The sequence below is a fragment of the Liolophura sinensis genome, chromosome 8 (genome assembly GCF_032854445.1).
Source record: "Liolophura sinensis isolate JHLJ2023 chromosome 8, CUHK_Ljap_v2, whole genome shotgun sequence".
NCBI classification, from domain to species: Eukaryota; Metazoa; Mollusca; class Polyplacophora; order Chitonida; family Chitonidae; genus Liolophura; species Liolophura sinensis.
Window position 1 is genome coordinate 1,161,925 of NC_088302.1, and position 23,075 is coordinate 1,184,999.

Below are 23,075 nucleotides of genomic sequence, written 5' to 3' on the forward strand. Positions count from 1 at the left end.
TATCCAGCTCACTGAATCAGTGCTATGACCACACATACAAAAGATCGCTGTAACATTATCCCAGCAGAAAGTACCACTAGGTTACGCAACAACCCTATTACACGCATTCATCACAGAAGTATGCATGAAAAAAACCTAAAGAACATCTGAGGATACAAATGAAGTAATTATATGTTTCGAAACATTCTCAAGACTTGGCTTGGACCATCATGCCGAAAACAAAATCAAAGTAAATGCTTTATTTCAGAAACATGTTAGTGCAATCATCATTAATACTGGAATATTAAATACCTCATTCAGAGTCGGCTCTTCAAGTAAGATGTTGTCACTTTAAGACTTGTTGTTAAGACTTCCAGGCTTCCATGATAAAAGTCTGGCTATGATATACAGAAAAAAAAATTTTAGAATAAAGTAACATTAACATGCTGTGCTTTAGCACGTTTAGAGATCAATGTTTGGTACAGCTTGTAACATTAGCATGCTGTGCTTTAGCACGTTTAGAGATCAATGTTTGGTACAGTTTGTAACATTAGCATGCTGTGCTTTAGTACGTTTAGAGATCAATGTTTGGTACTGCTTGTAACATTAGCATGCTGTGCTTTAGTACGTTTAGAGATCATTGTTTGGTACGGTTTGTAACATTAGCATGCTGTGCTTCAGCACGTTTAGAGATCAATGTTTGGTACAGCTTGTAACATTAGCATGCTGTGCTTTAGTACGTTTAGAGATCATTGTTTGGTACAGCTTGTAACATTAGCATGCTGTGCTTTAGCACGTTTAGAGATCAATGTTTGGTACAGCTTGTAACATTAGCATGCTGTGCTTTAGCACGTTTAGAGATCAATGTTTGGTACAGCTTGTAACATTAGCATGCTGTGCTTTAGTACGTTTAGAGATCATTGTTTGGTACGGTTTGTAACATTAACATGCTGTGCTTTAGCACGTTTAGAGATCAATGTTTGGTACAGCTTGTAACATTAGCATGCTGTGCTTTAGTACGTTTAGAGATCATTGTTTGGTACGGTTTGTAACATTAGCATGCTGTGCTTTAGTACGTTTAGAGATCATTGTTTGGTACCGTTTGTAACATTAGCATGCTGTGCTTTAGCACGTTTAGAGATCATTGTTTGGTACAGTTTGTAACATTAGCATGCTGTGCTTTAGTACGTTTAGAGATCATTGTTTGGTACAGTTTGTACCAAAGTACAAGTTTGAAGGAATACAACATATTAAACTTATCTGGGTCAAGCCGTGGTTTTCAAAGTTGAGCTACAGCCAATAACATAGGTTATCCAAGTGTAAAGGATTTGTAGAAATGTAAAAGGTTTGTGGAAGTGAAGGATGAAAGTACTCTTCATTTTCCGCTTTGTAAATAATATGCAATGCTGGGTGTTGTCAGAGGTCCAACACGTCTGCTTCTGTGATAAATTACAGTGTCAACACCACCACTTGTTAGTTTATAAACACCACAAAACAGACCCGTTCATAAGCTGTATACACAGTCGTGATTTACTGAGTAGAAAGCCTTTGTTTCAGCCACTCTCCCACCAGACGGTATATGCCTGTACTGGTGTTAAAACATACACGAAATTCCTCAGCTTTGCAAGTCCGGCTTCCATGGGTTAAGGGCGGAGGAAAGTCTTTGTGAAAATGACCGTAAGGGCCATTACCCAACTAGGGGTTCACACACCAGACACGCCTAAAGTTAAAATACAGACATAAACACAAGAAGAACTCGCAGCTTGTAAGGATGAGTTGATGAAAAAAGAGCGAAACCAACTCTGTAGGAACAAGGTAACACTGATGCCAATGAAATGCCAAGGTCATAGAGTGCATAAAGGACAACTTGTCTGTCAAACTCTAATAAACACGGAACAGGTAACTTTAACTTCAACATCATGAAGTAACAATTACTGCAAATAATAAAACATTCACCAGCGCGTCGCCATTATCGAGAACATGACTGATCCCACACTAGTTCACAGTAAAGTATACAAGCTGCACGGAAACACCCACAATCCGTAGCTGTCTCTCGGGGTCTCTTTTTTGGTTTAGCCATTGCTGTGAACTATTCATACATTTTAAACAATGACCATCCCTGACACAGTGGTGTCAACCGGTACATTTAGGGATTCAGTGATTTTAATGTACTTATTTGACTGGTGTCTCACGCCGTACTCAACGATATATCGCTTATATCACGGCGGCCAGCATTATGGTGGGAGGAAATCTGACACAGCCCGCCCATCCGTAGGTTTCAGTCATATGGTGCAAGTTGTTCAAATCTGTATTAAGAGTTAAGCCATACTTAGACCCTAATACGAGTCTTAGCTCTAACCATAAAGCCTACGAAGCGATCACCTAAGAGATCACAATTTAATAACGAATTTCATAGAATTTAATGAACATCTTCAACGGATTTATAGATTTGACAGCAGCGTACAATTATCTTCAGATCATCGTCGTGTTGAGCAGTTGTTGACCACCCTATACAACACTGGTAAGGGTGTGGATAGTTAGGAGTTCGATACTCGGAGTTTCCGAACATGGAGAAGCATCAAGCTTGACCTCTTGCCACAGCTGAAGTCATCGCCTAGATCACGGATTCCGGGATTCTCATAAAATTAATGAATGCAAATGGTGATCTACCCCCGTCAGAAAGGTCATGAGTACAAATACACAACACATTTTCCTGGCATATACACTACTGGAAGCACATACGGTTTGTGGTGTTCGCCATGCTGAGAAAATGATAAAAATATCAAAACAATATGTACACATATTATCCTAAAAACGTGGAGGGAAATGAAGACTTAAGTGCTTAGAGTGAATCAAGCGGTGTGTATAAACAAGTGTTGGAACGCCATTCAGCAATTACTTACTAGATGTGTCTTTAACTGATGGCTACATCCACAACAGAAAATGCCTGAATTGTAACCATACCTGTTAGCAGCAGCTGCTCCCACTCAGGGCCGCGCTTTCACATCCAATTGTCGACAGGGAGGGGTGGGTGCAATGAAGCAAACGTAATGTTAATCCAATCGGTATAACATGCCACAAGCTAGCATTCAGTGGTAACGCCGTGCTTTCTGCACCTTCTGGCTGTTCGGTCTCTCTAATGCTTTTACCTGGCACAAGGCCGGCCAGCCCCCGGGCCAATTCGAGCTATGGCCCTACCGTACTAACATTGTACATATTCAGTTAGTGTAAATTCCTGTCTGGTGTCAGAACGTATGTATATGTTAGTAAGTTAACTGTCCGTGATCGCGTAAACTGAACAATACAGCGGAGCGGACGAAGTTTGGTCAAAACGCATGGCTCTCTAAAACTTAGTAAACCTATACCTTTGACTGGTCAGTAATGGATAGCCAGCCCTTCCTGGTGCATCTCAGACGCTGGCCACTCAATGACCGGCGTTAATATACAAGGACATCAAAAAGTGCGATCAAAACAGGTCCGACCAAACACGGGAAAACCTGTTTCCGTGCAAAGCATTGCAGCTTGTGGTGTTGCAGCGCTAGTTAGCTGTTTATTTTCCATCAAGAAAAGTAAATGTTTTTTTTCTGTGTTTGTAGCTTACGCATTTCGTGTTAGCCAATGAAAACCTAAATGAATTAAGCCTATAGTAGCATCTGGCATACCCTGCTTAGAATTACATACTTTGCTACACAAAATAGGTTCCTCACTCCGCCAACCTGTGTCACGTGATTTCGTGTTATCGCTCTAGGCGTCCATTGTTGATACAAGGAGACTTGAGGAGTCAAGAGGTCGGATGGAAGGAGTTGGCAGATTGCCGAGTGTCCAGTGTCGACATCGTGGATACCCACACAAGCCTAATGACTTCCACATGTCCATGACATGTATATAGCAGCCTAAAGGTCGTGTAAACTATTTGAACAATCACAAATAGAGCTTAGTGGCATGAGCAAATTTTGAAATGATCGGCAACCTAGTGTTTATAACTCCAGTCCCACTCAGATTGAGTGATTGTAGCAAGGGGAGACAAATCGGGAGTGCAATGTTTCATGCGTTCATACTATTTTAAGGCACTAGATCATAGGTTAACTGACAGAGGGGATGAAATGTTATTAATATACAGCCACTGGGCAATTATTCTGTGTGTGCTGTACTCGGCCTCCACCTCATCCCACCTCTTCTTTATACACAATTGTAGTTTTTTTAGTGTGCCATGTGAATTTCATCTGCTAGGCTTTGGGTTGAAAGAGTTTTCGCGAATTCCTTAACTATTTCGCCCCCTCGATCGCGATCGGCGGTTCACCACTGCGTGACGTTTGCTGACAATAACGCTTGTCTCTGAATCATCGCTTAAAGCTAAAACAGCTATGAAAGTGCATCGATAAACACAGGCATATACATCCCATGATTTGTCCCGTACGTCAGGCAGAATCTACCAATGCCTATGTTTACAGGCTACCTTGTCCTTGCCAATCTATCCGGCAAATGGGCAGGATCTTATTTAGTTCTCCACTTAACCAAAATATATTTATTTTTGGAATTCCAAATTACACTTCTGTACAAATGAAAATACTTTCTTTGTACGTCTGGTTAGAAGTGCTTATCTCGTGCACTAGAAACTTGTATCCTGATTGAATTGGTCAAATTGTTCTCTTTCAATACATGAGTAATATTATAGTGCATATGCCATAGCATGTGCACATGTTATTTTGAAGTAATTTTTATATTTCTCTGAATATTGTATTATTAAAATGGTATCATTAATTAAAATGGTATCATTAATTAAACTGATTACATGCGGTGAAAGGAGACGTTCTCTGTGGGAAGCTTGACTGTAACCTGGCTGACCGCGATCACCTTGGACGGTAACCCCGAGAGGTTCGGTCTCGTGCCCATAGGGGTGACAAATCCGAACCTGTCTGAGGCACGCCAAAACAGCTGGAGTTATCCAATCAGTGAACGTGTTAACCCAGAAACTGTGTCAGTGGCAACACACGGAAATCGTTTAAAAGGGCACGCGTTCTGAGAAAAGTCATTCCGTTCCTCGAGTGATTGGAAACCCTGTGTTGTTTGGCCCAGGCTTGGTTAGATTAATTCTAGTGTGTTAATAGTGTACTTATTGCTTTTGTAATTGAGTAACTTTAAATGATGAGTAGTTTTATATTGTAATAAACATCATTCCGTTCCTGCACTGATTGGAAACCCTGTGTTGTTTGGCCCAGGCTTGGTTAGATTAATTCTAGTGTGTTAATAGTGTACTTATTGCTTTTGTAATTGAGTAACTTTAAATGATGAGTCGTTTTATATTGTAATAAACATCATTCCGTTCCTGCACTGATTGGAAACCCTGTGTTGTTTAGTATTTCCAGACTATCATGAGAACCAACTAGGAACTAAGAAAAGGGATAACAAGTGTCATAACAGTAATATGTCACCAGTTTCCCACAACAGCTTATCACAAGGCCAGTACATTAGTAATGCGTTACCGGTTTCCCACAGCCGCTTACCGCGCGGCCAGTACATGGGTAATGCGTTACCAGCTTTGCACAACCGCTTACCGTAAGGCCAGTACATGAACAACACGTTACCAATTTCCCACAACAGCTTATCACAAGGCCAGTACATGAGTAATACGTTAACAGTTTCCCACAACAGCTTATCACAAGGCCAGTACATGAGTAATACGTTAGCAGTTTCCCACAACAACTTACCACAAGGCCAGTACATGAGTAATACGTTACCAGTTTCCCACAACAGCTTATCACAAGGCCAGTACACGAGTAATACGTTAGCAGTTTTCCACTAGACCTTACCTGAAAGCCAGTACAAGAGCAATACGTTTTGCCAGTCTCCTACAACCGCTTACCGTAAAGCCAGAACATGAGTAATGTGTTACCAGTTTCACACAGCCGCTTACCGTAAAGCCAGTACATGAGTAATACCAGGTTCCTACAACCGTTTACCGTAAGGTCAGTACATGAATAATGCGTTACCAGTTTCACACAACAGCTTACCACAAGGCCAGTACATGAGTAATGTGTTACCAGTTTCAAACAGCCGCTTACCGTAAGGCCAGTACGCGGAAGCGTTCCCCTGCGGTGGAGTCGCCTGGAGCCTATTGGTCAAGCTTTCCAAAACAATTATGAAAATAAGTAACAGCATTTGTTTTGTGAATGACTTCCTTCTTTCTTATTACAACAGGACGTAATAAAAGGATTGAAAAATGGAACAGCATTCGTCAGACGGAAACCTGAAACTTCAAAACTAAGCCTTAAGTATTTCCATTTGGGTTTTTTTTTAGATTTATAAGGGGATTAAATTCTGTTCAGTATTGTGAGCTTTGAGTTAATCATAAAGCCGGTTGATGTAGGTACTCTGACGTCACAAGACGTTTTTCCTACTCTAAATACAGCTTATAGTAGCAGCTGTGTTGTGTACCAAATATCCAACAATCTTGATACTGATAGGTATACTTATTCCCAGAGTAACTGCTTCTGTTATCCCCAGAGTAACTGCGCCTGTAGCTTACAGCTGCACCTGCAGTGCATAAATGGAACACAAGGCTGCATTTGTAAATATGGAAGAAAGGTTATTTATTTATAGATGGGGGCATATCTAAGTAATCAAGACGACCACCTCGGCGGAGATAGACCGTGAACATGCCGCAGCCCTCTGTCGGCAGCTGGCGTGCGTATTAATCACCCAAAGTAGTTCCTGTCACTCGCTGTGTTTTTTTGTAACCACCCGTGTGAGCATGTAGATCTCGAAACCAGCACAAAACTGGAGCGTCATAACTCAGTGCCCTTAACAGCTCCTCACTCCTAGCTAGGCTAAGTATATAAGAGAACAGAAATTACAACTAATGTTGTAAAAACAAGCTCCTTAAGGCACGCGCCCATGAGGCGAGACTGGCAATCGAATTCTGAAGAGCTTAGTTAGGGGAAGAAGTCAACGGTATGTTCGACGAATTAGACTAAAGAGGTTCACCTGGTTGAAAATACATCTCACCTGTGGACAAAAAGAAGGTGGATGGAGAGGAAAATATCTGGAAGTAATTTCATGACTAAGAATGTTTGAAAGTCGATTTATCTTGGACATTAGGTCACACGTGAAAACGTGACATACTTAACACGGCTCCCTATAACCTGCATAACACCTTATTCTGCGACTCAACACGATTGGCCATCACAGGGTGGACTTTTACCTCATTTTCGGTGGATCGCAAAATTATTGGAATGGCAATAAATCAGAAATGTTGTTGAGACACCTTGATACAGTACAATATGATTAAAGACGTACAACATCGAGAGCAAAAAAGAGGAAGCCGGTTAGAGCCGGGGGAAACCCAAATCCATCCGCAGGTTGCTGTCACACCTTCCCACGTATGGTCGGAGATTAAGCCGGCATGAAAAAACATATAGTACAATATAAAAAACGACAGCATAGAGAGTAAAACTAAAGCAGCGATGACACTGTGGTAGTTGCATGGCAAATGGTGATATGCAACCTGTGAGGTATGACCTCTTGTCATTTCACCTCAGTTAGGGTTTTTATTAGTTAGTATCATAGCTTTAGCAGACATAGGGGAAAAAAGTACAATAATGTTAATTGCAATTTCTTAGAGCATAGTTCTAGTATATACGGGAAACCATTATAAAAGACTACAGCAGATGGAGGAGAAGACGCTGGTCAACTTCCGGTTATGCACAAAGCACAGAAACGTGAATGGTCACTAATGGAAACTTCCTAGCCTAGCATATATGTGGCTTATGGTGAAGTATAGAGTCTAGTCATATAGACGCATTTCTAACACCGAGTGTGAAGATACATGCAATCTTTTATAATGACATCAAGCGGATATAGCTGGTGAATAAACTTGGTTGAACATGTTTGTTTGAAAAGCTGAATATCGGAAACAAGTATCACGCCTGTACAGCAAGATCATGACGTCTTCAAAGAACTTAGCGACAAAAATCAATGATATTGCATTTATTCAAGAGAGTATCAAGTGAATGCTCTCGCTGTGAGTTTAAGTCCAGCTCGTGCTGCCTTCCTCTCCGGTCGTGGGAAGGTCTAACAGCAACCTGCCGGATGGTCGTGGGTGTCCCCCAGGATCTGCCCGGTTCCCTTCCACCTTTAGTTGTAATATTATTGAGTATGGTGTAAAACATCAATCAAACAAATAAATATAAGCTGTTATCATAGTCATTGTAGCCAAGGTGTCTGTGTAACCTAGGGGGCGTTTTGCAGTAGGTGTTGATCCGTTATCTCCAGTAAATGTCATGTAAATGGCAGGCAAGCTTTATAGTCTACATGATCGACAGGTTGCTTTGAGGTAACTTCCACCAAACCCTTATCGACAATAGTGAGTGAAGCGAAAGTTTACCGCCTTCTTAGTCATTAGTGGATAAGCTCAAACACGTGTAGCGAGGGAGAGGAGTGAGGCCCAATCAACCAGTGACCGCGTTCACTGTCGGACAAGGCTATCCTCAATAAGAAATACGAAATGTCCAATTTTTTTTATTTAAATATTCTCCCCGGGTAATACTGGTACAAATATATACAAAATCTTATAACTATATTTTTGCTGATAAATTTCACAAAGCACGGTGCTGTGGTATTTTATTTGTAATGAAAATGGTTTTAGCAAATCCGAAGTATTGAATCATGCATCGCCTTGCATCTTTTCTTGGAGTTACCACAATACTGTACTTATATAGTCATCCATCGCCTTGTATCTTTTGGTGGAGTTACCACAATACTGTACTTATATAGTCATCCATCGCCTTGTATCTTTTGTTGGAGTTACCTCAATACTGTACTGGCAACTAAATGATGTCAGGACTATTTTATCTGAATATCGGTAATTCCATTGTTAGATTTCTTAGTTGATTCCATGCTGTTTGAAAGCCTTAACTAGTTGAAACGACATAAATCGTTATTCAATAAAGCGGGCAAGGGACATAGAGTAGGCCGTTATAAAGTCATAGAACAGAACTATGTACTTTTCTGAAACATAGACACACTGGGTCTGCAATCGGAGAGAGAGAGAGAGCATTAGTGGTAAATTGTGGGTGTATACTTTTTGTCATTTGTCATTTACAAGTCTTAAATTCCCAATAAACTCTTTTTTATAAAGCATTAATATCTCTCTATATATTTATATATGTCCTGAGCACAACATTCACCAAAACCCTCAAACCTAGAGAAAGACAGCTACCCGTCTTTGTACAGCCTTTGTAGGAGAAATACCGTCTGGTAGCCAGCGAGATCAGACAGGAGGTCATGATATATGTGAGTTACCCACAATAAACTTGGCTTCGGTTCCTCTCAACCTCTTATTACCAGCCTAACACATAACCACCGATACATTTAACGACGCCAAGAGAGCCGGGAACTCTCCTAGGTTGAAGGTAACTTTTTTCCAAAGAATATGCGTCTATTACCGCGTAATCAAATTTAGACTTACTGCAGCTTAAACGGTTGCTAGGAAACCATCGTGACGCATCAAACAAGATTGAAGCGATGGTTTCAGATAAGGGGATTTAAGGCCAAATCGTTTTGTAGATAAGGACGTGGTGGCTTTATCTGACTCCTCTACACGTCATGATTGTTTGTGGCTATTTTATGAACTTGCCGGCATTACTCGCTAAATTGTACGTTACTAGGTTATACACCGTACGTATTTTACAGATGTAATAGTTACTGACAATACTTTTATGCTTAAGCCAAAACACCTATATGCCTACATAAAGAGATGGCTTGCCGAAGAGACGTTCCTTTTAACCGTACAGCCTTTTGCACCGAACACCCTGCAGTTTAGCATGTGGTAAGTCTTGTTACGTCGTGGCCTGAAGGTACATCATGGAGAAGGAGATGTGGGCCAACACGCACTCGCGCAAGAAAACAGTTGGTCTTCCGGTAGTTAAGTAATGGGCCGACTAATGACAACAACGACAACATGATTTTATAATTTTCTCATTCAGAAGCAATGGTTATTAATTTACACAGGTATGCCGTTTAGGCACAGCTGCATGTTGAGTAGCTACATGAAGATAACACATACTTATGATGCAGAAGTGTGCTAAGTTATGTGTGAAGTAAAGCACTGTTCAATTTATCAACTGAGCGCATAGGCCCCTATATGTAGTGACTCATGCTTTTCTAATTAGGCCTCATTGTATTCTGGGTTATAGCCAGTGATTAGTTGGATATTCAGAAGTGAAACACGTCTTATAAGTAACATGTAAACTTTCAAAAAGAAGTACAATGAAATGATACATATTCTGTAGGATCAGCAGTATTACCTGTCAGTTTTCCGAAAAGCCATTGTCGGAAAATGGACTATATGTCACTAAAGCCTCCTGAAAATACCTGAGGAACACGTAATCGATTAAACATGATAGCATCATGAAAGAGATAATAGCCATTTTAACGTCCGCTGGAAATTTCAATTCTACAGAGAAAATTCAGTATATACAACCAGATATTCGAAACAAATTTGCAGTTAGACCTCGTGTTTGGGAATTTAAATGGCAAGCAAAGATCCTATATGAAGGCCTATTCACAAGCTAAAAACTAAAGTCTAGACCTATTCAATATACGCCCGAGAGACAACTCCATACAGAAACCTGCGGATGCCCATGGGCTTTCCTCGGGCTCAGTCCGATTTACTTCCTCCATAATGCTGGCCGCCGTCGTAAAAGTGAAATATTCTTAAGTACGGCGTAAAACATCAATCAAATAAATAAATACAACACCATACCTACTGACAATAAACTGGCAAAATCTTTGCATGATAGCAATTATGTTTGTAGATTACTTATAGAGATGATCTGATCGGCTCCGGTTTGACCGAAGAGATTTACATCGCCCTAAATTTGCATTTGTCAAAAATTTCACTTAAAATATATAGTCTTGGAGTTCTTCTCTTCCCATTTTCCGCGTTACTAAAGAATGAGACTTGTCCATAAATGTAATTTTGTGCTCTACGCAGCGTATAGATACATCCCTACTGAGTTTAAAGAGAGATGTGCGGATGTTTGTGGGTTTCCCCGAGATTCTGTCGGGTTTTCTCCCACCATAATGCTGGCCGCCGTCGTACAAGTGAAATATTCTTGAGTAGGGGGTAAAACTCCAAGTAACAAAATAGGCCTAAATATAACACTGAGAGGTGAGGAGTTGGACACACATACACAGAAAGTCAGTCTGACTGCTTCCTGTTCCTGGTAAAAACAAAAGAAGTGCAACCAATTCAGCTCATGTGTTTGAACGCAGACGACGGATTGTCTTGCCCCACCGCCGTAAGTTTAGTTTCACCCACGCCGTGCACCCAAGAGATACTGTATACTGGGTGTTATCGGATAAATGGCCAGGGGCATCAGATACTCGGACAGTGTGCCCCAGATTCAGTTTCAACAAACATGTTTGACATCCTTTGATCAATTCCATTTACCCAAAATTTTCCCCATCAGCAGGAAGTAGAAAACAGGCCAGTACCAAATTCCCTTTCGAACGGTAAAACGCCAGCCCACAGCCAACTGCCCCACAGCCCTGTTGCCCTTCTGGTGGCCCCAAGAATGCATTGCTTAACGAATCTGGGTGCAAAGTATCCAATCCGTGCACTATATATACCTATTTACCCATACGCGATACTGAGACTTCCGACAAGTTCTGCGTAAAGTTCGCGTATAAGTAAGCGCTCCTTGTGGAATTACCTTTACTAAAAAAAATCATAATGTTTGGTTTTGTTTACAAAAATGTTCGTGCCAGTGATTGACATTATAACGTTTATTAGGGAAAACCTGTTTTACAGCTGCGTTAGTAATAGTATTGTAATGTTTACAGATATCATTGTCTTGAAGTTTGCTGGAGACCGCCTGCTGAATCTCCCAATGAAACTGCCAACTGGTTTATATTCCGGGCACATCGGCTCCCTCCACCGCCATCGTATAAGTAATGAAGCCTCGAGTACTTTGTGGCGATAAACAAGACCACGATATTAATAATTAAATGGTTATGGTCACACCGAATTCATTTCTTCCACCCACTTTCTGAGTTTGCGTGAACCACTTACAGTACAGAGCTATGTGCTTATTCCGGGATTTAATCACTACACAGGTGAAGGATGGATTTCAATACTGATGCTTTATGAACAGCAAATCGATGCGGCAAGAGTGACACAGAAGTTTAATGTGGATTTTACCTCGCACTAAGAAAGAAAATAGACATATCGTTTGGAGGTCGTCGAGTTTTGGTGTGTCATACAAGTAGGCCTACATTTGAGTTGCACAATGAAAACATCATAAAAATAAAAACAAAGAATTTAATAGTGACCAGTACAACGTACCAGTTATTGAGGTGTGCCTGCGATATTTACTGCCCATGGTCACGTGTCGGGATTTGCTCTGGACACCTTGAGTACGGCAAGTGTTGGAGTTCTCGGGTATGGATGGACCTATGAACCTTCACATCACAAAAGCCCAAATGGGAATGCTCAGCTTACAGGATCGCCGTGTGTTTAGACACACCGTATCAACACGAGCTCACCCTCTTGACAACCACCTTAAACACTTCTCACCCAGGGGCAAATTGCCCTCACGGAGTTAAGGATAGGACTGCGTGACGCTATCGATGGAAATGAAATAAAATAAGGCATGCAACTGGAGGGCATCTAGCAAAAAATTAAGAAACAAGGTAGTACTCACCAACAACAGGCCCTGTGTTTTGGGCAATGTGTGCAGCTGTGAAGATAAAGCTGCCGTGTAGGTATGTAGTAACTATTTCCCCGGCGTAGTCGGTGCCCGTTCCCTTCCCACCGTAGTTCCACAGGCCTGCCCCCTTACTCGTGCTTGTCACACGATACCTACCCCAGAGGATGAGCAATGCTAACGGTTGAGGGGCGTTTGTTCTGCGGTGTCTAATTCTAGAGATCTGCAGAATGCAGCGGCCTGCTTTGCCGTAATTTCTCTCTCTGTAAGCCTGAGGGTATATAGATATTTATGTACATGTACCTGTGGTTGAGGGACAGAAAGCAACTGTTGTTTTTATTCAGAACTATACGAGGTTATCCATCCACTCCCAGTGCTGCAAACATGAATGTGTGGGTTAGCGACGAGGGAACAATACATGGGTCAGAACGAGTAACTCATCTAGGTGAATGGGTGGGCGTGATCACGGGTGTGACCTACATGTTGGATATAAGAGAAGCGATTTCAGATTAACTGACTGACTCATTAATCGACTGATTGATTGGCTGATCGATTGATTGACATGGGAGATAACGGGGATGTTTTAATAATCCATCTACACAAATGTATATGTAATACAATCCCCAACTTGAGTTCCACAAACCCGGTTGGGTCATGACAAAAGAGTTCTTCATGAACAGTCATTACATTTTCATTTTGCGTTCAACAGCAGAGGTCTGATCGCATCCACAGACAAATCATTTACACGTCCGTTAACTCATCGACATACAAGTTATACACATATCACCTTACAGACCAACAGACACATCCTTTACACGTCCGCTAACGCATCGACAGACACATCCTTTACACGTCCGCTAACGCATCGACAGACACATCATTTACACGTCCGTTAACTCATCGATTGATTTTTTTTTTTTTTTTTTTGATTGGTGTTTTACGCCGTACTCAAGAATATTTCACTTATACGACGGCGGTAAGCATTATGGTGGGTGGAAACCGGGCACATCCTCGGGGGAAACCCACGACCATCCGCAGGTTGCTGACAGACCTTCCTACGTACGGCCGGAGAGGAAGCCAGCATGAGCTGGACTTGAACTCACAGCGACCGCATTGGTGAGAGACTCCTGGGTCATTACGCTGCGCTAGCGCTTTAACCGACTGAGCCACGGAGGCCCCTTAACTCATCGACATACAAGTTATTCACATATCACCTTACAGATCAACAGACACATCATTTACACGTCCGCTAACGCATCGACAGACAAGTTATTCACATATCACCTTACAGACCAACAGACACATCATTTACACGTCCGCTAACGCATCGACAGACAAGTTATTCACATATCACCTTACAGACCAATCGACACATCATTTACACGTCCGCTAACGCATCGACAGACAAATCATTCATATGTCACATTACACACCAACAGACAAATCATTCACACCTCCCCTAATGCATCGACAAACACATCATTTACACGTCCTCTAACGCATCGACAGACACATCCTTTACACGTCCGCTAACGCATCGACAGACATCCTTTACACGTCCGCTAACGCATCGACAGACACTTCATTTACACGTCCGCTAACGCATCGACAGACAAATCATTCATATGTCACATTACGCACCAATAGACAAATCATTCACACGTCCCCTACTGCATCGACAAACATATCATTTACACGTCCGCTAACGCATCGACAGACACATCCTTTACACGTTCTCTAACTTATCGACAGACACATCATTTACACGTCCGCTAACGCACCGACAGACACATCATTTACACGTCCGCTAACGCATCGACAGACACATCATTTATACGTCCGCTAACGCATCGACCGACACATCATTTACACGTCCGCTAACGCATCGACAGACACATCATTTACACGTCCGCTAACCCACCGACAGACACATCTTTCACGTGTCCTCTAACGCATCGATAGACACATCATTTACACGTCCGCAAATTACAGACAAACCATTTACACGTCTCAACCTACTTACAAACGTCCTCGGTTTATTGCAGAAGGCATGCGCATGTATCAAGGAATCCCTTAGGCATACTCACTGTCTGCCGCGTTGACTTCACTGAAGACTGATGTAGCCATAACACAAGGCGGGAAAAGGACATTTATTAATTTATTCATCCAATAAATTTTTTTTATTATTTTTATTTTATATGATTTCATTCATTATGATGGCTAAAATAAGGTCAAAATATTTCACTTATACATGATGGCGGACAGCATTATAATAGGAAGAAACCAAGAAGAGTCCGGGGAAAATCCAGACTATTTTGAGACAAACCCTACAGTATCTCAGCATGGTGCTGTGGAACATATGCATATTTATATAACCTTATTAATAACTTTGTAATTGTCCACCATTTGTATTTCCATCATACCTGTTGCCTTTTTATTTTTCACAAATTTGTTTTGGATTTATAATATTGCTATTCCCTTAATTTTAGCGTTTTTGCTTCATTACCTTGCCTGCCATTGAATGACAGATTGAACCACCACAGCTATATTCCGGATTGAGTTTCAGAACTGTGTGATCTATAATCATCATGATATGTATAAGTCATAGTCTACTAATTTGTGCTTACCAGTATATAATCATGTCCTACAATGGGGCATATTGAGTATTCTATTACCCTTCGATTTCTTTTTATTACATACAACGCACTGCTTGGCTCTATGCCAAGTGCACATTATCTACGTCATTAGATACCCCCCATCACGAGACAGAAGCGTTTGACTTCTGGACGGGTCTATTGTAGGTGGATAGAGGTTGTTGTTTACATTGAATAAAGCAGACGACAAATATAAACAAAGAAACAAAATGGCTATTTTTTCTGTCGGAGCGAACGTTTATTTTAAAGAAGAAAAGTATCAGGTTACAGATAATTTAAAGCCCATTGGGACGTTTGAATGCTACACAATAAGAGATATAATGGTTTCACGAAATTTTTTTTTTTTTACATACGGACCTGATAATTCTTCCTGCGAGTATTTCTTTCAGCGGCCTCTCCTAAACGTCCCAGTTGACCACAAACCATGGTAGGGCAATCAACCAATGGGTCACAAAACGATCGGATCCATGATGTCTGATATTTCCCGGGATGCAAAACTTAACCGCCGGTATACGAATCACTACGACAGTACGGGCTACGACAGCCACAGTTCTTGCTGATGCCGGGGTTTCTGTGATGGACGTTATTATCTGTAACTGGCCACCGCAATGAATCCAATGTACGGAGTTGTGTCACCAAACCGTCGGTTTCAAAACGCCGTGAAATCAGCAATATCCTGCATGCTTCAAGTGTGTTATCAGAAAATGCTGAAAGTGAAAATGCCGTTGAGTGAAAATACTCCCATGCCAGTTATGCCACTCCCAGTGCAAATGCCCGACGCTGTCGACTGCAATGCTACACGTAACTGTAGCAATTCCATCCAAATGGCAAAATCCCAGTTTTCAGTCACGCCTCAAAGTCTTGGAGGGCTGTTCAACAATGCAGCAATAAATAACAGCAGAGTTCACATCGACTTCACATCCTCTGGATAGCGGACTGGCTGCAGATCGTCTTTTTCAACTCCCAATCCTTGTCTGATGTTTATCCTAGTTAAACTGTTGTTTTTTGGGGTTTTTTCACAATGTTCAGTCCATTTACTCATGTTTTACTCACTGACTGCCGCCAATATATATTGCCGTTGACCCAGATCTTCAAATTTGGTACATCATGTGACCTTTATGCATGAGTGTGACGTGTATATTTTACGTAACTGGTACGGCGCACTGAGTGAAACATGTGCACGGCGCTGGTTTAATGTACCTATAACTTTGTACAGATTGCGTCATTACAAATTTAAACTGTCATTTAAATCCCCATGATACCTTCAACATATAAATTATAATATATTCACTTGCTTACTTATAATAAGCATAAACACATATTTATGATATTGTTATTGTTTTGTTATTTATCAACATTTGTTGAGAAATTAATATTGGATTGAAATGTGAACTGAAGTGTTCCATTATTTCAACATTCGTTGCCCAGTGTTTATGAATTTGATACAGAATACAACACGACCACAAAGCATTTACACAAGTAAACCAAATAAAATTCAGTATCAAACTATTGTTAACCTAATTTTGTGTGTTTCAATTATTTTTTTTTCGTACTTAACTCAAACTTTAATTACGTTTAAACAGTTGAGCTCCCCACTTTTGTTGTCGTTTTGCTGATGCCAGAGGTTTCCAGCTCCTTTAGCTCGTTAGACAGAGTTTGGGAAAACTTTTGATCTGCCCGAAATCTCGCTGCCAGCAACGAGCGACCTCCCCTGCTCACCGTCAGTGTGGTCGCTGTCTGACACCGTGCCGGTCTCACCGAAGCCTACCCTGATAACATCGTCTTAGCTGAAATATAAAAGCAACCCTGCAAATGTTTTACTTTATAGTGCTATATTTTATAGTCTTAATTGTTTTCGAGAAACAAACGTATTCTTTTTATTATTCTATCCTAGTCGTGAAGCACGCCCGTATTATTTAGCATCGCATTTTAACACCCCCTGTAAAACACATCATGGTTTCGTCCAGAATTAGGTCACGCCCCTTTGGAACGTTCGGTTGGACGAAAACAACGTGTCAGGGAAAGTGGGGGCGTTTTTAGCTGTTAATCTATACCGCACTGTCGTTTTTGTTATAATTACGAAAACATTTTGCTGCTACCAAGGTAATAGAATAGAAATAATGTTCTCGTCAGGGTAGTCTAACGGTAGTTTTAGATCAAATCGATGTGGAAAAGTTTACAAATTTTCTCAGTCCTCCACATCGATTTGATGTAAAACTACCGTTAGACTACCCTAACGTGAACATTATTTCTTAAATATATGACATGGCAGTAACTCAATGTTCATAATTTTACTACATATAATGATGCTGTTATTATTATTTTCGCAATTGCAATTTATTTATTATTATTATATTATCTTTTCAAAATAAATGAAAACGTAGAATCCAACATCTTGGGCCGCTAAGGTGTGGAGCTTGGCGGAAATTCACTGACTCAAAAGATTGGTCTAAGGGAGGCTACTCCGACAGACCGTACAGAGTAAAACTGGGCAGCCTACATCCATGAGTAGAACGTCCACGAAGAGAACGGACATCCATGAGCAGACCGGAACATGTAACTTGTTCGTTTACAAATAACTAGGCAAGGTACGAGACCGTAGGCCTGTATATTTATATACGCCTATATCCAACAGCACTCGTCAGCCTACATCCACAAGGGAACCGGAAGTACATCTACCAGCAGACAGGACATCCATCAGGAAGACGGTATAGAGCGCATGACCAAACATATGGCGCGAAATGCAAAGTAGTGGGATGTAGTTACACATTTGTGTTCACATAATAGACATACGGATTATATCACTGTATATCTCGTACCATTAACTTAAATTTTATTTACAGCGCTTCTCCAAATTATCCAACTATCCACGATAGATGATGAATACGACAAAGTATTCTATATGCTTAGGATACAACAGCCCACGGCCTCTCGATCCAGACCCGTTTTCTCGACACAAGCTACATAGGCCTATAGGACTATACATTATACATGTACTTGGGATTGGGTGCAGGACGGTGGTTTTCCCTCGGCATCTATACACGAGGAGGACGATGGCTAATTAACCAGCCTGCAGGTATAAGGTACAACATCCACGAGTAGGACGGTGGCTGATTTACCTCCTTGTACATATAAGGTACAACATCCTCGAGGAGGACGATGGCTAGTTTACCTTCCTGTAGGTATAAGGTACAACATCCACGAGGAGGACGGTGGCTAATTTACCCTCCTGCAGGTATCAGGTACAACATCCACGAGGAGGACGGTGGCTAGTTTACCTTCATGCAGGTATAAGGTACAACATCCACGAAGAGCACGGTGGCTAATTTACCTTCCTGCAGGTATAAGGTACAACATCCACGAAGAGGATGGTGGCTAATTTACCTTCCTGCAGGAGGACGGTGGCTAATTTACCTTCCTGCAGGTAAAAAGTACAGCATCCACGAGGAGAACGGTGGGTAGTTTACCTTCCTATAGGCCATAAAATACAACATCCACGAGGCGGACGGTGACTAGTTTACCTTCATGCAGGTATAAGGTACAACATCCACGAAGAGGATGGTGGCTAATTTACCTTCCTGCAGGTATAAAGTACAACATCTACGAGGAGGACGGTAGCTAATTTACCTTCCTGCAGGTAAAAAGTACAACATCCACGAGGAGAACGGTGGGTAGTTTACCTTCCTATAGGCATAAAATACAACATCCACGAGGCGGACGGTGGCTAGTTTACCTTCCTGCAGGTATAAGGTACAACATCCACGAGGAGGACAGTGGCTAATTTACCTTCCTAAAGGTATAAAGTACAACATCCACGAGGAGCACGGTGGCTAATTTACCTTCCTGCAGGTATAAGGTACAACACCCACGAGGAGGACGGTGGCTAATTTTACCTTTCTGCAGGTATTAAGTACAACATCCACGAGGAGGACGGTGGCTAATTTACCCTCCTGCAGGTATAAGGTACAACATCCACGAGGAAGGCGGTGGCTAATTTACCTTCCTGCAGGTATAAAGTACAACATCCACGAGGAGGACGATGGCTAATTTACCTCCTTGTACATATAAGGTACGACATCCACGAGGAAGACAGTGGCTAATTTACCTTCCTGCAGGTATAAAGTACAACATCCACGAGGCCGACGGTGGCTAATATACCTTCCTGCGGGTATCAGGTACAACATCCATGAGGAGGACGGTGGTTAGTTTGCCTTCCTGCAGGTATAAGGTACAACATTCACGAGGAGGACGGTGGCTAATTTACCTTCCTGCAGGTATAAAGTACAACATCCACGAGGCGGTCGGTGGCTAATTTACCTCCTTGTACGTATAAGATACAGCATCCACGAGGAGGACGGTGGCTAGTTTACCTTCCTGCAGGTATAAGGTACAACATCCACGAGGAGGACGGTGGCTAGTTTTACCTTCCTGCAGGTATAAGGTACAACATCCACGAGCCGTAAGGTGGCTAATTTACCTCCTTGTACGTATAAGGTACAACATCCTTGAGGCGGACGGTGGCTAGTTTACCTTCCTGCAGGTATAAAGTACAACATCTACGAGGAGGACGGTGGCTAATTTTACCTTTCTGCAGGTATTAAGTACAACATCCACGAGGAGGACGGTGGCTAATTTACCTCCTTGTACGTATAAGGTACAACATCCTTGAGGCGGACGGTGGCTAGTTTACCTTCCTGCAGGTATCAGGTACAACATCCACGAGGAGGACGGTGGCTAGTTTACCTTCCTACAGGTATAAGGTACAACATCCACGAGGAGGACGGTGGCTAGTTTTACCTTCCTGCAGGTATAAGGTACAACATCCACGAGCCGTACGGTGGCTAATTTACCTCCTTGTACGTATAAGGTACAACATCCTTGAGGCGGACGGTGGCTAGTTTACCTTCCTGCAGGTATAAAGTACAACATCTACGAGGAGGACGGTGGCTAATTTTACCTTTCTGCAGGTATTAAGTACAACATCCACGAGGAGGACGGTGGCTAATTTACCTCCTTGTACGTATAAGGTACAACATCCTTGAGGCGGACGGTGGCTAGTTTACCTTCCTGCAGGTATCAGGTACAACATCCACGAGGAAGACGGTGGCTAATTTACCTTCCTGCAAGAATGAGGTACAACATCTACGAGGAAGACGGTAGCTAATTTACCTTCCTGCAGGTATAAAGTACAACATCCATGAGGAGGACGATGGCTAATTTACCATCCTTTTCCCCCGCAGATGAGTAAAGCCCAACATTAACGAGGATAAACCCAGTTTGCCTTTCTCGACATGTACGTATATGAGAAAGGATTCACAGTACCTTAGAATATTATCCACGAATCATCCAATATGAGAAATCCAGTGACCGCCAATTGAATGAAGAAGTCAACTTCCACATTCTAGTTTTAATATATGTATTTTAAGGAGCCCTTGAGCAGTGCCATAACCCACCTCCCCTGGAGAGTTTGCAAACAGAAACAAGTTCCCTTCCCTAAAAATGGTTACAGAATTGTATTCATCCGTTTTGCAAAAACCTTTACAGAAAGACTATTATTAACTGAAGAACGCTTTACTGGAATGTACGGACAAAAGTTGCGCTTCAATATATATGCTGCAGTACCCTTGGCAAGTTCATTAGTGTATAAACTCTCTTGTACATTCTAAGATTCTGTACTTGTGTAAACAAGGTGGAGGTGGAATGGAAAATACATTATAGGTGTATGCTATATGTACAAGGCCTACAGTCATGATACAATGATAACAATGATATAAAATACACACAGTCAACCCATCAGTCATCTATCATTTACGTACACAGCATGCCAGTTACGACTCAGTACTGCTGATTAAACATTGTGCTCTTAATTCTTCACTTAGTGCCGTGTGCAACAATGAATGTTCCGTTTGACAGAATCTTCGCCTTATATCTGCAGGAAGGTAAATTAGCCACCGTCTTCCTCGTAGATGTTGTACCTTATACCTATAGGAAGGTAAATTAGCTACCGTCCTCCTCAAGGATGTTGTACTATATACAAGAAGGAAGGCAAACTAGCCATCACCCGCCTCGTGGATGTTGTACCTTATACCTACAGGAAGGTAAATTAGCCACTGTTTTCCTCGTGGATGTTGTATCTTATACCTGTAGGAAGGTAAACTAGCCAATGTCCTCCTCGTGGATGTTGTACCTTATACCTGCAGGGAGGTTAATCAGCTACCGTCCTCCTCGTGGATGTTGTACCTTATACCTGCTTGAAGGTAAACTAGCCACCTTCCTCCTCGTGGATGTTGTACTTTATACCTGCAGGAACGTAAATCAGCCACCGTCCTCCTCGTGGATGTTGTACTTTATACCTGCAGGAACGTAAATCAGCCACCGTCCTCCTCGTGGATGTTGTACTTTATACCTGCAGGAAGATAAACCAGCCACCATCCGCCTCGTGGATGTTGTACCCTATACCTGCAGGAAGGTAAATTAGCCACCGTCCTCCTCATGGATGTTGTACCTTATACCTGCAGGAAGGTAAAATTAGCCACCGTCCACCTCGTGGATGTTGTACTTTATACCTGCAGAAAGGTAAACTAGCTACCGTCCGCCTCAAGGATGTTGTACCTTATACCTACACGGAGGAAAATTAGCCACCGTCCTCCTCGTGGATGTTGTACTTCATACCTGCAGGAAGGTAAATTAGCCACCGCCCTCCCTGTGGATGTTGTACCTTACACCTGCAGAAAGGTAAAATTAGCTACCGTCAACCACATGGATGTTGTACTTTATACCTGCAGGAAGGTAAATTAGCCACCGTCCTCCTCGTGGATGTTGTACCTTATACCTGCAGGAAGGTAAACTAGCCACCGTCCTCCTCGTGGACGTTGTACTTTATACCTGCAGGGAGGTTAATTAGCCACCGTCCTGCTCGTGGCTGTTGTACCTTATACCTACACGGAGGTAAACTAGCCACCGTCCTCCTCGTGGATGTTGTATCTTATACCTATAGGATGGTAAATTAGCCACCGTCCTCCTCGTGGATGTTGTACCTTATACCTACACGGAGGTAAATTAGCCACCGTTCTCCTCATGGATGTTGTACTTTATACCTGCAGGAAGGTAAATTAGCCACCATCCTCCTCGTGGATGTTGTACCTTATACCTGTAGGAAGGTTAATTAGCCACCGTCCTCCTCATGGATGTTGTACTTTATACCTGCCGGAAGGTAAATTAGCCACCGTCCTGCTCGTGGATGTTGTACCTTATACCTACACGGAGGTAAACTAGCCACCGTCCGCCTCGTGGATGTTGTACCTTATACCTGCAGGAAGGTAAATTAGCAACCGTCCTCCTCGTGGATGTTGTACTTTATACCAGTAGTAAGGTAAACTAACCACCGTCCTCCTCATGGATGTTGTACTTTATACCTGCAGGAAGGTAAAGTAGCCACCGTCCTCCTCGTGGATGTTCTACCTGATACCTATAGGAAGGTAAACTAGTCACCGTCCTCCTCGTGGATGTTGTACTTTATACCTGCAGGAAGGTAAATTAGCCACCGTCCTCCTCGTAGATGTTGTACTTTATACCTGCAGGAAGGTAAATCAGCCATCGTCCTGCTCGTGGATGTTGTACTTTATACCTGCAGGAAGGTAAATTAGCCACCCTCCTCCTCATGAATGTTGTACCTTATACCTATAGGAAGGTAAACTAGCCACCGTGCTCCTCGTGGATGTTGTACCTTATACCT

General features: G+C 42.1%; 1 protein-coding gene across 1 annotated transcript in view; it reads right to left on the reverse strand.

Annotated features, from left to right (window-relative positions):
* LOC135472849 (proton channel OtopLc-like) overlaps nucleotides 1–12,793 on the reverse strand; it is a 36,816-nt gene extending 24,023 nt beyond the window's left edge. Inside the window, exon 1 of the mRNA XM_064752552.1 lies at nucleotides 12,684–12,793. The gene's annotated coding sequence lies outside the window, so the exon portion shown is untranslated. The remainder of the gene's footprint in view (nucleotides 1–12,683) is intronic.
* Nucleotides 12,794–23,075: the final 10,282 nt, after the last annotated feature.